At 40.1% G+C, this 16,559-nt stretch overlaps 1 protein-coding gene and 1 pseudogene across 9 annotated transcripts in view; one reads left to right on the top strand and one right to left on the bottom strand.

Moving 5' to 3' along the window:
• The window catches only part of Magi2 (membrane associated guanylate kinase, WW and PDZ domain containing 2), a 1,485,406-nt gene that overhangs the window by 1,197,172 nt on the left and 271,675 nt on the right, over positions 1-16,559 (bottom strand). The window lies entirely within an intron of this gene.
• On the top strand, positions 1,331-3,216 carry Gm21009 (predicted gene, 21009; annotated as a pseudogene).

The raw sequence follows: 16,559 nt of genomic DNA, 5'->3' as shown, positions 1-16,559 counted from the left end.
AAATACGATACTAAGAAGTTGTTTTAAGATTAAAAAGTTGCATGTAGCATTTACATGTAAATAATAAAATGAAACTGAAGGAGTTAAAAAATATTGTCCTTTTCATTTAATAATATGTAACAGTATAATACACACACAAATTATTTTAACTTACAACATATGACTTATATTTATTAATAATATTTAAATCTTCCATTTGTCATTTTGGCCACTACACTGTTGTTAATCGTGTTCTTTTACCTCTGTTCTGCCATCTTCTTAGCACACTATATCACTTATACTGAAAGAAATCATTAAAACGTTGACTATTCTTCAACACAAAGCCAAGCACTAGTGTCCCCACGTTTCTGTTCTCACACAGCTGCTGCCTGTTGTTTTATATCTGCAGAGATTTCTGTATCCCAATACTTAATTTTTTTCTATAATTAAATTATAGATTGCATGTCCCAAATTTTGCTTTTTTTTTTTTTAAAAAATACCAAAAGTCTATGTCAGACACTCATTTCTCCTTTTGCTAGCAGCTTTTCCTCCCTCGTCCAGATCCAGCAGGCACCCACCACTCATGAGGCCAGCTTCCCCACTATCTCTAGAGGTTCTCATTGCTGGCCTGGAAAGTGACTTTTGACTGACCCACCAATTAAGTGAGTGTGGTATTAACATAAGATCTTGACTATTCCTGAAATAAGAAGTCAGTGTGATGAGACTCTAAAGACTGTAAGCTGAGGGAAGTGGGCTAAAGTAATTTCTCAGAAAAGACAGATGCTTAATCACTCAGTTACCAGCAAGCATAGAATTGCACTTTCTGCTCAGAAAAACCCATCATGTTCAGTCCTTTTACCAACCCTAGTCTCCTGCTCTGCCATGCAAGTGTTTGAGTCAAGTTAACTACACTGGTCTCTTGTAGACCAAACTATAAGGATACTAAGGTCATGAATGACTTGCTAGTGTGACTCTGTCACTTGCACAACTTCTCTAGCCTGTCCCATTTGATGGACTGTCTACTGCCATGAGCTCTAGTAGCTTTTATGTAGAACAGGGTGTGATTATAAAGGATGTACTTTTCAATAATCACGTTTGTTTCCATTGTATTGATCATTATCTGGCCATCTTGGCAGTATGACAAGGGCCTAGATCATGATGATGCCACCAATGAAACGTGTGAAGGAAAGACACATGGTCTACTAAATTTCAGGAACTTTACTGGGAAATAGTCAGGAGCTTAAGCAGTGGTTGGAGGTCTTATGTCTTATAATACAAACTCTTAAAATTTCAAATTCCTAAATAATTAATTATTAAAAAACATAACATAATTAAGAAAATTTAAGGGGCGGCAGCGCCCGAGGACTGAATGAAGAGGCCGCACCAGCAATAGAGAGGATCCTCGTGCTGCTACCTCCACCAAAACTTCTCTGCCGCCCTGTGCAGGGCACCACCACACCACCATGGTCAACTGCTTGCCTGTCTGGGCTGCAGGAGGAGGAGCTGCGCGAGCTTGACTAGACGACCGGCTGGCACACATATCGACAGTGTCCGCGCGCTCAAACCTGCTGCTCTGCATCTTCAAGGAGGAGGAGGTGACCACACGCGAGGTGAGTGGCATCAAGACCCTGTATAAGCTGGAGCTGGCTGATGCTGGGTGGGTACTGGATGAGACAGCCTGCGAATGTGCCCTGCTACAGATTGAAATTGGAAAGGTGCAGGCCGAGCTAGAGGAGGCCAGGAAGAGTGCCAAGGAGTGGGAAGGTGAGCTCATGGTGGGTGACCCAGGGCCAAGGGAAGGACCCGGAATCCTTGTTCCACCTTAGTGAGGCCGAGTTGGCCGCAGCCATCGGTGACAAACATGGTCTGGAGACAGAGGTGGCAGAGCTTCGAGAGCAGCTGGCCAAGTCAGAGGATGGTCACTCTGGGGCCAAGAAGCAGTTGGAGAAGGAGAAGCTGATGCGTGTGGACCTGGAGAACCACTGCCAGAGCCCACAGGAGGAGCTGGCTCTCAGCAAGAGTGTGTTTGAAGAGGAGGTGCTAAAACCGATGGAGGCATGAGCGGCGCTTGATGGAAGTGGATGGCAGCCGGCAACAGGAATATGACTTCAAGATGGCTCAGGCCCTGGAGGACCTGCATAGCCAATGAGATGAGTGTGTCTGTACCAGCTAGAGCTGAACTAAACCTCCCAGGCCAAGCTGTACAATGCCAAGCTGAGCTCTGACCAGAGGGACAAGGTAGCCAGTGCAGCCCACAAAGAGCTCAAGGAGGCCAGCATGCACGTGGAGTCCCTCAGCTACCAGCTCTCAGGCCTCCAAAAGCAGGCCAGTGCTGCAGAGGACCACATCTGAGAGCTGGAGGAGGCTTTGGCTGGGAAGTGTGACAAGTTCTGCAAGATGCTGGACGCTAAGGGGCAGGAGATGACAGAGGTGCGTGATGCCATGCTGTAGCAGCTGGCGGAGTACCAAGAGCTGCTAGATAGCAAGCTGGCCCTGGGCATGGAGATAAGCGTCTACTGCAAGCTGCCGGAGGATAAGGAGAAGAGGCTTAAACTGTCCCCAAGCCCTTCATCACGGGTCATCATCTCTCGGGCCACCTTGAGCAGCAGCAGCAGCAGCAGCATGTCTGTGGGGTGGGGCCGGAGCAAGCACTGACAGCTGGAGACTGAGGACACCCCAGGCTCACACAGCAATGCCTCCAGCGTGAGCAGTGGCTCCCAACTGGCCCAACAATCTGTGGGAACCGGTGTTGTGAACATCGTCGAGGTGGACCTGGAGGGCAGATTCGTGCGCCTTAAGAACTCCTCAGACAAGGACCAGTGTTTGGGGAACTAGAGGATCAAGAGACAGGTTCTGGAGGGTGAGAACATCGCCTACAAGTTCACACCCAAGTATGTCCTGCAGGGCAGTCAGATGGTCATGGTGTGGGCAGCTGGCGCAGGGGTTACTCACAGTCCCCATCAACCCTTGTGTGGAAGAGCTAGTGCAGCTAGGGATCAGGGAGAGCTTCTGCAATGTCCTGGTCAATGCAGATGGTCAAAAGGTGGCCATGCAGGCTGGGAAGCTGTCATCTGTCCTGGGCGTGACAACGGGGAAGAGGAAGAGGAAGAAGAGGCAGAATTCGGCGAACAGGACCTTTCCACAAGCAGGGGCACCCAAGGACTACCTCAAGGGGCTGCCGGCTGATGTGAAACCTACCCCAGGCTCACCATGGTCCCAGAGCCCCTGAAATTAATTAATTAATTAATTAATTAATTAATTAATTAATTATTATGGTCTGGTCTCACTAGTTCTTGGTAATTTCTACATGGCTTACGCAACCATGAGAATGTGGTGGGCTCTACTGGGTTTTCGAGATGGAGGTGTTCTCTGCCCATAGGCCTGACCTGGCTCCATGCAGTCATGATGATATAGAGGCCTGGGCTGGGAACCTGCAGGCTGAGGAACTTGGGCCTGGATCTGGGGCAGGAGAATGGCTGATAGCTCCAGGTAGACCTTGTATGAAACTGTGGTGATTCAGTTGTTTTCTTTGAAGCTTTTCAAATCAAATCAAAATCAGTTGACAGCACTGGTGGAACACCTGAACCCAGGGACATTCCAGCTTTGTGCTCCGAGTCAGAAGGGTTTATAATAGTCCCCAGCCTCAGGGCATCACAGGCTTCGCTGGGCCCCTGATTCTAGTCCCTTTCTAAAGCCAAATGGGGAGTGCTGTCTCCCTCCTGGCACAGCTGATGCTAGGAAAAGTTCAAGCCTCGTCTTCCCCCAAGGCAAGAGTTTTTGGATACAGGATACCACCACTGCCACCAACCTCTAGAACCCACCAGCTACCTCCTGCTTCTAGATACCTCCATTTTCTTTAAGTGACTGATGTTGGATCCTGGATAGCTGTGGCTGGCTGCAGTCACTGAACAGCCCTGATGCCTTGCCCACAGGGCAGGTGCTCTTCGGTGTACCCTGCACTGGAGCTGGCTTCCTTGTGTTTGGGGAGCAGGTCTAGAGTAATCTGTTTCTGGCCCCGGCTAGGCGAGGTGGTTACCGGAGTGGCACTGTTACTGGGGAGCCGCCTGAATGTGCACATAACTCAGCTCTTCAGATCGTTTCTTTTCTAAGATGCATGCCAAACATGTGTTCCACCTTTTCTTTTCTGCCTATGATTCGTAAGAAACATTTTACAACTGGAAACTGTTGTACACTCAAAGAAACACTGATGATTTTAACTGAAAAAAAAGTAAGAAAGAAAGAAAGTTTAACATTATTTAGTAAATCATAAAACTTACTGACAGCTTTCGTTCAAAGTGTAACAGATGATGGAAGCTAGATGCATTTCTCACATCCTAAGAAATCCAAGGATGGAGAGTTATCTTGACAACAGTAATAATATTAAGATAGCAGCGGCATTTGGAGTTGTGCAAGGAATTTTTCGATTTTAATTTTGAAAAACAACCAACAGAAAACTTTAAAGAACATCTAGCAAGTGATCATATACCTCCTTCTAATTTTTATAAGTTCATCTTTTATGGAATGCAAAGATCTCTGTAAGCCTGTTTATTTTCAAAATGGCTTTTTATTTATTTATTTTTATTTATTTATTTTTTTGCTGGGCAATAACATATTTATTTCCTTTTATTCTTTTACGTGGCTATCTAATGATCTAGCACCTAGAAATACCAGGAAGCTCTCTTCTGCAATTCCCTCTTGCTGGACATCAAGTTGTTTCCAACTTTTCTTTCTTTTTTTTTTAATTAGGTACTTTCTTCATTCACATCTTCAGTGCTATCCCAAAAGTCTCCTCCCCCAACTCCCCGACCCACCCACTTCTACTTCCCGGCCCTGGCATTCCCCTGCACTAAGGCATATAAAGTCTGCACAACCAATGGGCCGCTCTTTCCACTGATGGCCGACCAGGCCATCCTCTGATACCTATGCAGCTAGAGACATGAGCTCCGGGGGGTACTGGTTAGTTCATATTGTTGTTCCACCCATAGGGTTGCAGTTCCCCTCAGCTCCTTGGGTTCTCTCTCTAGCTCCTCCATTGGGGTCCCTGTGATCCATCCAATAGCTGACTGTGAGCATCCACTTCTGTTTGCCAGGCCCTTGCATAGTCTCACAATAGACACTATATGAGGGTCCTTTCAGCAAAATCTTGCTAGTGTATGCAATGGTGTCAGCGTTTGGAGGCTGATTACGGGATGGATCCCCAGATATGGCAGTCTCTAGATGGTCCACCCCTTGGTCTAAGCTCCAAACTTCGTCTCTGCAACTCCCTCCTTGGGCGTTCTGCTCCCAATTCTAAGAAGGGGCAAAGTGTCCACACCCTGGTCTTTGTTCCTCCTGAGTCTCATGTGCTTCGCAAATTGTATCCTATATCTTGGGTATTCTAAGTTTCTGGGTTAATATCCACATATCAATGAGTACATATCATGTGAGTTCTTTTGTGATTGTGTTACCTCACTCAGGATGATGCCCTCCAGGTCCATCCATTTGCCTAGGAATTTCATAAATTCATTCTTTTTAATAGCTGAGTAGTACTCCATTGTGGAAATGTACCACATTTTCAGTATCCATTCCTCTGTTGAGGGGCATCTGGGTTCTTTCCAGCTTCTGGCTATTATAAATAAGGCTGCTATGAACATAGTGGAGCATGTGTCCTTCTTACCGGTTGGGACATCTTCTGGATATATGCCCAAGAGAGGTATTGCTGGATCCTCCGGTAGTATTATGTCCAATTTTCTGAGGAACTGCCAGACTGATTTCCAGAGTGGTTGTACAAGCTTGCAATCCCACCAACAATGGAGGAATGTTCCTCTTTCTCCACATCCTCGCCAGCATCTGCTGTTACCTGAATTTTTGATCTTAGCCATTCTGCCTGGTGTGAGGTGGAATCTCAGGGTTGCTTTGATTTGCATTTCCCTGATGATTAAGGATGCTGAACATTTTTTTCAGGTGCCTCTCAGCCATTCGGTATTCCTCAGGTGAGAATTCTTTGTTTAGCTCTGAGCCCCATTTTTAATGGGGTTATTTGATTAAAGACATTCTTTCTATATGCTCCAAGTTTACATTAAGACTCATATAACAGAAATTGGAAGTTTTCTTAGTCATATCACTGATACATGTTTGATTTGAGATTCATATCTAGAGATCAGTCCATACTTATGACACACACACACAAGACCTCATTTCTGCGATAAAAATGAATTACATGAAAGGAAATACTTTAAAAATAATTTTTGTACTTAAATTACATGTATGCAGGACATAGGTGTAGTATGCTCTGGTTTAGAAGGTAAAGTTTCCACAAACAAATGTGTTTAGGAAGAGTTTTAACAGATTTGGGCAAATAAATAGATAGCCAGCGAGAAGCTGATATATTTAGAACTATAACTAGGGAAGGATCAGGAACAAATCCAAAGAGTTCTGGACCTAGTCCCAGATTTTCTGGGAGACAGGAAGTCTCTTTTTTCCAGGGTATATATGTTGTTTTCAGGAAACTTTCCAGCCGGGTAACCCAGTTTTCTACAACCTGGAATGAAAACACACTGATTTTGAGAGTATAGAACCACGGCTCTTATGACTTGATATCCTTAATCCAGGCCAGAGAGCAGCCTTCCTTCCCTGTGTGTGGTTACCAGCTGCAGGAATGCCGATCACACTCCGGTGCTGCCCTGAAGCAGCAGGAGCATCCGTGGTCCAGGATCACACTACTGGTTTCTAACTTCTCACTGCGTTAAAACTGACTCAACTTTTATAATAGGAGACTTTCAGGGCCAATTTCACTTCTAAAATGTTATGTTATGTATGGGGAGATGATTACTAAACGGGATGTTTCAAAAACTTGGACCAAGCCAAATTCCCCTGTTTACTCTTGTTTCTTCTCAGCTATTCAAAATGCTTTCATATGTTTTGGTGTATAGATCATGTCACTTAGTAACAGCCTTGCTGCCTTGTAAGAAGTTTGGTTTACACCAGGGGGAAGATAGATGAAACCTGGATGCAGTAACCCAAAGCACTAGAAATCCAACAGTCACAAGGAAAGACTAAAATTTCAGGCCCTGACTTGGCTTCTCCATCTTTAGGACAGCTACTTGGGCTACTTCATCACTCTTACTTTTCTGGAGATACTATAAAGTGTTGACCCTTACTGTCACAAAATGAGAAACCTAGATGATCCATGAAGAGTATAATCTTCAAGACCACTGATATTGCCATTTGCCTAAGACCTTCTTTGTTACAGATTTCGAACAGCTACAAGGACATACTTTTGTGAGAAGGGGCTCTAAAAATTCTCCACAGTCCAAACAAAATCCCTCTGTGGTTATGTATCCAGATCAAGAGTTGCTTTTGTCAGGGGCAGGAGAGGAAGGCACATGTAGCAGGCTATGCTTACAATTCATCGGGGAGAGCATTGGGAGAGGTCTAGGGCAAGCAGACATGACACGGGAAGAACGTGTCAGTAACAGAAGGAAAGTGAGGAGACCATGAAGAGGACGAGCAAAGGGTAACACTTGGCTTCCTCCTCAATTGCCTCAGCCAGTTCTATTCTCCCCCTGAAGTGCAGCACTTGCCTTTCTCAGTCTTGGAAATTTGTGAGAATTTTATGTATTACGTGTGAAGCACAGACATTATGACACTCAGTGTTATAGACAATGTTTTTCTGTCTGAACTTTAGGGGTGTGCCTTAACCCTACAGCTCCTGTTTTTGTGCCTTCTTCACTTCCTCTTCTTTATACATTTATTTAATGAATTATCCACCTGTTTTCCCCCCAAAACAAATGATGTAGAAGAAATTTGAGCAGGAAATCATTGAAAGACGACAACACATAGCCATAAAATTTGGCGGTCTGCCGGTTAACACTGAGCCATCAAGATGCAGTGTGCAGATGAACGTTTTAAACGAGGATTTGTGTAACTTACCGTTTCACAAATCTGTTTGCCCACAGAATTTTCTTCATAAAAACTGACATTCTGTGTAATGTTTCTGAAAAAAAAGTTTTAATAGCATCTACATACAAACCAGGATACACTTAAAATTTTTATATATAGCTGACATGCAATGGCTTAAACTATGCTTGAGTAGGCTAAAAATGCAAATTTTAGTTCCTATGGAATTCAATTCTTAGTTATCTGGATTTCAGTTTTTGTTTTAGTTAATAAATTCCTCTGAAGGACTCTGTACTACCTACTACTATTACTTTCTTTTTTTTTCTGATTCTCAAAATTGAGTAAAAATTTATCAGATTTCTTTTACCTTACAATGTTCCTGTCAATGTCAGGACTAAGAGCAACTAATTAAATTTACATTAATCAACATTCTACTACTGGAAGCATTGCAAAGAAGAAGAAGAAGAAGAAGAAGAAGAAGAAGAAGAAGAAGAAGGAGGAGGAGGAGGAGGAGGAGGAGGAGGAGGAGGAGGAGCAGCAGCAGCAGCAGCAGCAGCAGCAAGCTGGTGATCCAAAGGCATTCATTTCTCTCATGCCTTAGATGATTACAAAGAAATTCAGTAGCAGATTTAGTTGGTAATTAGTAGAAAATGCTGGAAACCCAATCTATGAATCTAAAATTGATATGTAGTATTATTTTCACCTCTCAGAAGCCTGGATGTTTAAAGATTAGTTTTCTACTTAATGCAATTAAAATTGTGTTTAATCTTCTAAGCTGGATGTAGTTAGGTTATACAATTATAGTTTGAAATTGCATTCAGGATAATATCAAGAGATAAGACCTGAGATCATATATATACAGGTAACAACATTATATGAACTAAATATATATAAGATACTTATATATTATATATGCATATGTATTATAAATATCTTATATATATATGCATATGTATTAAACATATATACATACTGTATTGATATATGTATGTATATATGTGTATATATACATAAAGTGTTCAGTCCACATATGTGTCCTAAATATGTAAATATACATATATACAATAAATATATATAAGCAAATATGTGTATATATACATGTAACAACAAATAAAAAGAGGCCATGAACTTGAGAGAGAAAAGGTGGAGTTTGAAGGAGAAAAGAAGAGGGATGAAATTGTGTCACAGTAATTTAAATAATAAGAAATATTATTAAAAATACTCTAAAGAATTGAAGACTTAGGATAGGAAGACGTGGGTCCAATTTTCCGACTTTTACCCAATTATCTGTATAATTTGGTTATGTATGCAGCTTTTCACCAGGGCTTGGATACTCATTCACTATTATATAGTTTTAGTAAGAGGTCTGAAATGCATTGTTAGTATGTTACATAGGATCCATATATTAATATATTATTCAAGAAACACAGTGTACTTGCTATTTTTCCTACAATTCTTAATGCAGATAAAATACAGAAAATGCATAAATGAAAAAGAAAACATGCATATATAGATATTCATTGGTTATGCTTAGAAAGTTAAATTAATCATTTGTTTGTACAAAATTAGGTTTGTGTATGAAAAATTATTTTTTAATATTTTATTTTATTAGATACTTTATTTACATTTCAAATGCTATCCTGAAAGTTCCCTATACCCTCCCCCACCTGAAAAATTATTTTCATCCTCCAGCTTTAGCAGTTATGCAGGAACATTTATTGTTTACCATGTGACTTTAACAGGGTCATGTTTTCAGAAACAATAGACAATAGACTGGTCAGAACCAGTAGGTGTTCTGAGCTGTCAACACTCTTTTGAACCTTATTAACATTTTTTTTAAACTTCACATATGGAAATCATGAACAATCTGTTTCTCTCATCTTCAGTGGTCCAACTCTGTTGCTTATCTCTTGGCTACTAATCACCAATTCCAATTGCTACTTTGCTTTTCTATTTATATATATTTCTTTTTCTTTTTTCTTTCTTTCTTTTTTTTTTTTTCCCGAGACAGGGTTTCTCTGTGTAGTCCTAGCTGTATTGGAACTCACTCACTCTGTAGACCAGGCTGGCCTTGAACTCAGAAATCTGCCTGCCTCTGCCTCCCAAGTGCTGGGATTAAAGGTGTGTGCCACCACTGCCCGGCATCTATTTATATTTCTTAAATAGTCATCCATATCAGAAACTTCATGATCTGTTAACTACATGTCATGCCCTCTAGTAGCACACTACTGGACTTAGCAATAAAGTCAAATTACTTCTTACCAGGTTCAGTACATCTAGCTTATCCTTACACAAACATTTTAAAATCTTTTCTAGTCTATTGTTCAAAATGTCAACAAATGATGCAGTTTTGTGATAACTCATTGTTATTCCTTCCCCTAAAGCATGATGACATGGGTGAACACCCATTGTACAACAACTCTTATCTAAAGCAATTGTAGAACATGATTTGTAAAATATTTATGCAATTTCCTTGCCCGTTTCTAACACAAAGGGAAGAAAAATGTTAAGATGTATCAAGGTATAAGATATCTATAAAAATCTATAATTAGTATTATGTTAGTGCATGTATATTATGTATATATGTGTACATGGTGTATATGCACATATATGTACATGCGCACCTGCAAACGTGTTTGGAGACTAGAGGTCAAAATTATCTGTCTTTAGTCATTATTTTACTTGTTGAGACAGTGTCTCAAAATATCTATACCTCATCAATTTAGCAAGGCTGGATGTCAAGCAAAGCCCAAGGATCTATTTGTCTCTGTCCCCTCAGTTTTGGGGTTATAGATGGGCACCACAGTGCCCAGGTTTCATCTGTTGGCTGGGAATCTATGCTCAGAACTTCACGACTGCATGTCAGGCTGTTTACTAACTCAGCTGTCTCTACAGTCTCTTGCAACACGCATTTTAAATTAACATTCTTAATATGTTAAATCCTATAAAATATTTCAGAGAAAAGTGTTTGAATACAACATGACTGAAATGTAATATTAATTACAAAAACTTGACAGTATTTCTGCAAATAGAACGAAACAATACAATTTCTGAACTTTAAACTCCTTTCCTATTTACAACCTAGCTACACTTTGGGCACTGAAGGCTCTAGCATGCTCTGTATCTCAACAAATTTGGGATTGTTCTCTCTTCTTTCCGTAATATCCAACCGGTGAGAAATAAACACGTGGATTTTGCCTGTCCTGTGTGCTCTGCTCCCCCCACTTATTCAGATACTCTATTTCAGTACACTGAATCACTCCTACCGCTAGATTATGGTAAATACAACTCGACACAAATCATACTTATAAGGAAGTATAATCAGATTCCTAGCTTTATAGACTTTCCTAGATTCCTCCTTGCCTTTCACAATCCATAGTAGAGCCTCCTGAAAAGAACCTGCATTGACATAGGTTGATCCCTCCATCGTTTTTGTGTATTAAATGTCATAAAATGCACAGCTTCATTTTCTTGAGGTAGAGGAAAACCTGAACCATTTAAATACCAGGTGAGTACTCCCCATACTGCTAATCTCAATGCTCTATCCTATTTTGATTCAAGATTTTGTTGAGTAGATGCTGTATTTTCTACAGCACAGAGTATCTACTCTTTGCTCTTCAATACATGTCTAAAGCGGGGAATTCAATGTCATCAAGCGGTAGCAGATTTTATAGACCATGTGAAATTATGCCAGACACACTGACAGATACAACAGACTTTTTATAAATCTTGACATTTGTGAAGATGGTAATGTCTGAACATTCTAAGATAATTAGGACCTTTAGCCCAATTCCAAATTATCATTATCCCCACTTAAGGTCTATTTTCCCTAGGTAATGTCTCAGCCCTTCTTAACATACAAACACATTTAAACACACACACACACACACACACACACACACACACACACACACACTTGACTTTCCTTATGACTGGGTGACATCCCTATAAATCCCTTGCATTCAGCATGTCTAACTTGCAATAGAGTTTTGCATAACTTTGCACATTAAATCCTAGTTGCTCCTCCTTATTAGCTGTCATGGGGATGAGCAGGCGCTGCAACTCTACAATGGCTCACAATCACAGCAGAGTATAGCACCACACCATTAGCCCAAAACAAGATGAGATGTCAACATTTCAAAGTACTGAATACCGATTGCTTTTACTACAAATCAAAGCTTTATAAGTCAGTCTATTCTAAGTCAAGAGTCCCAGTTTATGAGTGAGTATGCTGTTGCTATGGACAAAGATTGAAAGATGCTTCTGGGTTAAGGCCTAGGTGATTAATTATAGCTTAATAAGTTCACCTACATGCTAGCAACATAATACTTAATTTCTTAAAATTCTTCATTGCTGAGGGTACCCAGGGCCCCATATATGCTAGGCAAGCATTCTTCTGTGGACAATCATCTCTGGCTAAAATAATGATTGAATTTCATGGAATTTTATCTCATGAAACATTAGAGTATATAGTTCTCTATGGAAATGCCCCAGGTCTAAAAGAGGCCACCATAAATAATGTGACCCCTGGCCACATTTCACTCCACTGCCTGGCCCACCTTATCCTGTTGTGCTCTACCCTTTCTTATGTTTTTGGTTTTTTGAGATATACTCTTTGTTTTCAATAGATTATATTGAAAATAGCATTAAGTATTCATTTTCTCCTATGTTGAAATAACAAATGTTTTCACAGTTTCTATCTGATAGGTAGACACTATCTTTCACTTTGCCCACAGTTGAATGTGTCTGTAGATATGACCTGATTTTAGGTGGAAGCCATTTACTATCTAAAGAAGTAAGTGGAAGAATGCCTGCAATAGCAGTTTCCCTGATGGGGCAAAACCAGGAAGAAACTCAAAGGAATAGCTGTGCTGCTTTTCTATAATTTAAGAAGATTATTTGCTGATTTATTTATGATATATTCTTTTTTCTTCCTTTACATTTCAAATGCTATTCTGAAAGTCCCCTATCCCCTCTCCCTGCCCTGCTCCCCAACCCACCCACTCCTGCTTCCTGGCCCTGGTGTTCCCCTGTACTGGGGCATATGATCTTCCCAAGACCGTGGGCCTCTTCTCCCAGTATGATATACTCTTAAATGAAAGGGAATAAGAAGAGTAGAGAGAAAGGCATGGATGTAGTGTCTTATCACCTGTTTGTCTGTCTGTCTGTCTGTCTGTCTGTCTGTCTGTCTAATTACCATCTCTCTATCATCTACCTATCTCTGTCTCACTATCTACCTTCCTGTCATCTCTCTCTACTAACCTATATGTCATCTGTCTGTCTTATTTAATCTATCAATCATCTATTTTTCTATCTATCTATGTATCTATTATCTTCTAGATTTTCCTCATTTACATATATTTATATTTCTTTAGGGCTTGTATAAAATTTAAACAATTTTTATCCTTTTATCTCACTTTATTTTGTACATGATTTGTGCAGTCTGGATGTTTGCCTTTTGTATTTGAATACATCATTATTGATTTTGAAAACTAGCAACTTTTATGATAGTGTTCATAGGATAATAGTGGAACTATTATTCACTTTTGGTAATAAAAAAATTGTCTAGGGTAGAGGCAATACATATACTCTTGATCATGTTTTTTTCTGACCTAGCCATTGTTCTCTTGACTGATTAGTAGATATTTAGAACAAATATAATATTTACATATAGTAAAATTTTTAGAAAGCAAACATTCATATAATGCAAAGCAAAAGTAATTTCGTACTTTTGTTATTTTTTTCCCAATAGAAATAACATACATATACATTTGAACTATTCTGGAAAATAATTGGTTTAACTTCAGGAAAGCATTTCTTTTGCTCTGACAAGACTATCAGAGAAAATTAAAAGAAAGATAAAAGTTACATACTATTACAAAGTGATAAGAGAAAATAGGGATTTAATCTGAATTTTACAAGGACATCAAATGTTGTATGCAGAACCACACAATTAAAGCTGGCATTGCAGTTCAATCTCTTAAAGCCCAAGTATAGTGGAGATGTTTTATGAGGAAATACACTTTGAATACATTCTCTGGGAAGATAACTATAAAATACATGGTGGTAATAAGTTAGTTCAAACTGTGTTTTACTATTCTTTCAATAATTTCATTTCTGGTTTGATACTCTCTCACTCTATTATGTGGCACAGATAACTTTTGATGGGCAGTTTCATCTCCATTTTAAATGTTTTTAGTTGGTTGGCATAATACCTAAGCCTAGGATGTAATATTCATATTCTTTCCCATTCAGTTTGCCCCGCCCCCCTCAACTCTTCTCTCCAGCCTCCTTCTTTATCCTACTACTTCTGCACAACCCTCTGCTTCCCTTTCTTTCCCTGTGAGGATTTTGCATTTGGGTACAACAGAGGAGGAGAGTAAGCAAGAGCCATTCTCAATAGCGTGCGATTGGACATTTGCCTGAGCAATACATAAACTGTGGCACGTGCAAAAGCTACCTCAGCATGAGTTTCCTATTCTCATTAATCATGAAACCAGTAGTAATGACTTGCTACAAACTTCACTAGCAATTAATAACTAAAAACATTTGAGGTTAGTCTGTGATAGACAGTTTATGTTAAATTATTTTCTATATGTTGAAGATATTAACTTGATAACAGAAAACCAGTAGAAATGAAACTGTCTCTGATACCAAATACGGAGTTGAAGTGTCTAACTTAGTCACTGGGCGTCAGATCCAAGGAGAAAACTACAATCAATGAATTCTGGTAAAAATGTAAAGATCAACAGTTCTCAAATTATAATTTTTGATATGATAGATGAATTACAGTTATAGAGCTATAACTTTAGTTTTATCATCTCTGCAGTTGATGTGCTAATGTTACAACGTCAAAGCCTTGTATGGTGCACGCATGCGTACATTTTCAATTATGTCTTCAGTTAGGAGTGAGGAAAACAAGGGTTTCAATATTTTAAAAAATTAACATTTTCTCTGTTGTAGTCATTGGTAAAGTTCTTTTATGAAACTGCGCTTTGAGCTGCCCTGAGAAAGCAATGCCTATTATTTTTATTTTCCCAAAGAGGTAATGGACACACAGAGAGCAAAAGCATTGGACTGCAAGTCAGTCCCAGGGGTCCTGGGTCCCGAACCCTGAGCAACTATGATTTTATTATATGCAGGGCTCTCTCTAAGACTGGTATTTGTATCTGGCTTCTTCCAACCAAATAGACTACTTTGAATGAAGTACCCTTCCTGTGCCTCAATTTCCTTCCTAAGATGGGAATAAAAATGGCTATATCATGTGGGGGTAAAGTGAAGACTAATTTAAAATTTTCTGTACAGCAGTTGGGGCAGTTTGGGTTCATGCTTAACAGTCACCAGACAGGAGATTTATCTTTTCCTCTGGTGATCTCCTCTGATACTTTCTTCTGTGAAAATGATAGGGTAAGAGCAACTCTCAGGAGCTTTTCTAAGGGCGACAGGCCATGATGCTAGGCTTAAACTTTGAGAAGGAACCACGTCCTGTCTTATTCTGATGTCCCTACTAGAGAGGTTTATAACGTTGGCAGAGACCAGAAGCATAAGCTTTAGCCAAGTAAGAAAATGAAGGCGACTCTAGTATGGAATTGCAGGAGGGTAGATACACTTTAGCTTTAAAAAAAAAAGTCACTGTGGTATTTTCATATTTACTCTGTCCTTATTTGCCACCATCTCCCGTTTTTATTCCCATACCATGCTCCTCTTAGTGCCCTGCTAATGGCTCACCCATAGTACTTTCATGTCCCATGGTATTTCATTGGCCTCTCTTGCTCCACTGTCCTTACTCCTTGAAGATCTCTTCTCCCTTCTCATGCTCCTTTTCCCTTTCACGTCTCTCTCCATGAATGTAGATAGGTACAGAGTAGATAGAGATATAATATCAAGGCTCCACATATGAGGGAGAACAGCAAATATTTGCTTTTACAAGTCTGGCTTAATTTGCTTAATAAGATTTCTACTTCTATTTTCCTGAAAATATCAATCTCATTTTTTATCGTAATTGTATAGTATTCCTTTGTGTATGGGAAAGATATCTTTCTTATCTAATGAGCATTGGGATGGTTTCATTTCTTATTAACTATGCAGCAATAATATATGTGCATACATCTATCTCAGCTATAGAATTTAGTCATTGCGTACATGTGTTCCACTGTGTTCATAGTAGCCTTATTTGTGATATCCAGAAGCTGGAAAATAACCCAGATATCCCATAACAGAAGAACGGATGCAGAAAATGTGGTTCATTTACACAGCTGAATACTACTTAGCTATTAAGAATGAGGACATCATGAGTTTTACAGGCAAATGGATGGAACTAGAAAATATAATCTTGACTGGGGTAACTCAGAACCAAAATGATATGCATGATATGTACACACTAATAAGTGGATATTAGCCAAAAAAGTACAGAATACCCAGGATATAATCCACAGAACTCAAGAAGGTTAACAAGCTGAAGGACCCAAGTAAGGGTGCCTCAATCCCACTTGCGAGGAAGAAGAAAGCAATCATGGGGGTGGGGGAAGAGGGAGGGGAGTGGTGGGGAAGGGGACAGGGAAGGGAAGAGGGGAACATGATCAAGTATTGGGCAGGGGCGGGGAGAACAGGACTGAAGCCCTGAGGGCCAGCAGAAAGAATGAAAACAGGCAACCTCAGGAGGTAGGAGGTTGGGGGGGAACCCTCTAGAATGCACCAGAGAC

The sequence above is a fragment of the Mus musculus genome, chromosome 5 (assembly GCF_000001635.26).
Source record: "Mus musculus strain C57BL/6J chromosome 5, GRCm38.p6 C57BL/6J".
Taxonomy (NCBI): domain Eukaryota; kingdom Metazoa; phylum Chordata; class Mammalia; order Rodentia; family Muridae; genus Mus; species Mus musculus.
This window is presented reverse-complemented; position numbering and strand designations above follow the sequence as displayed.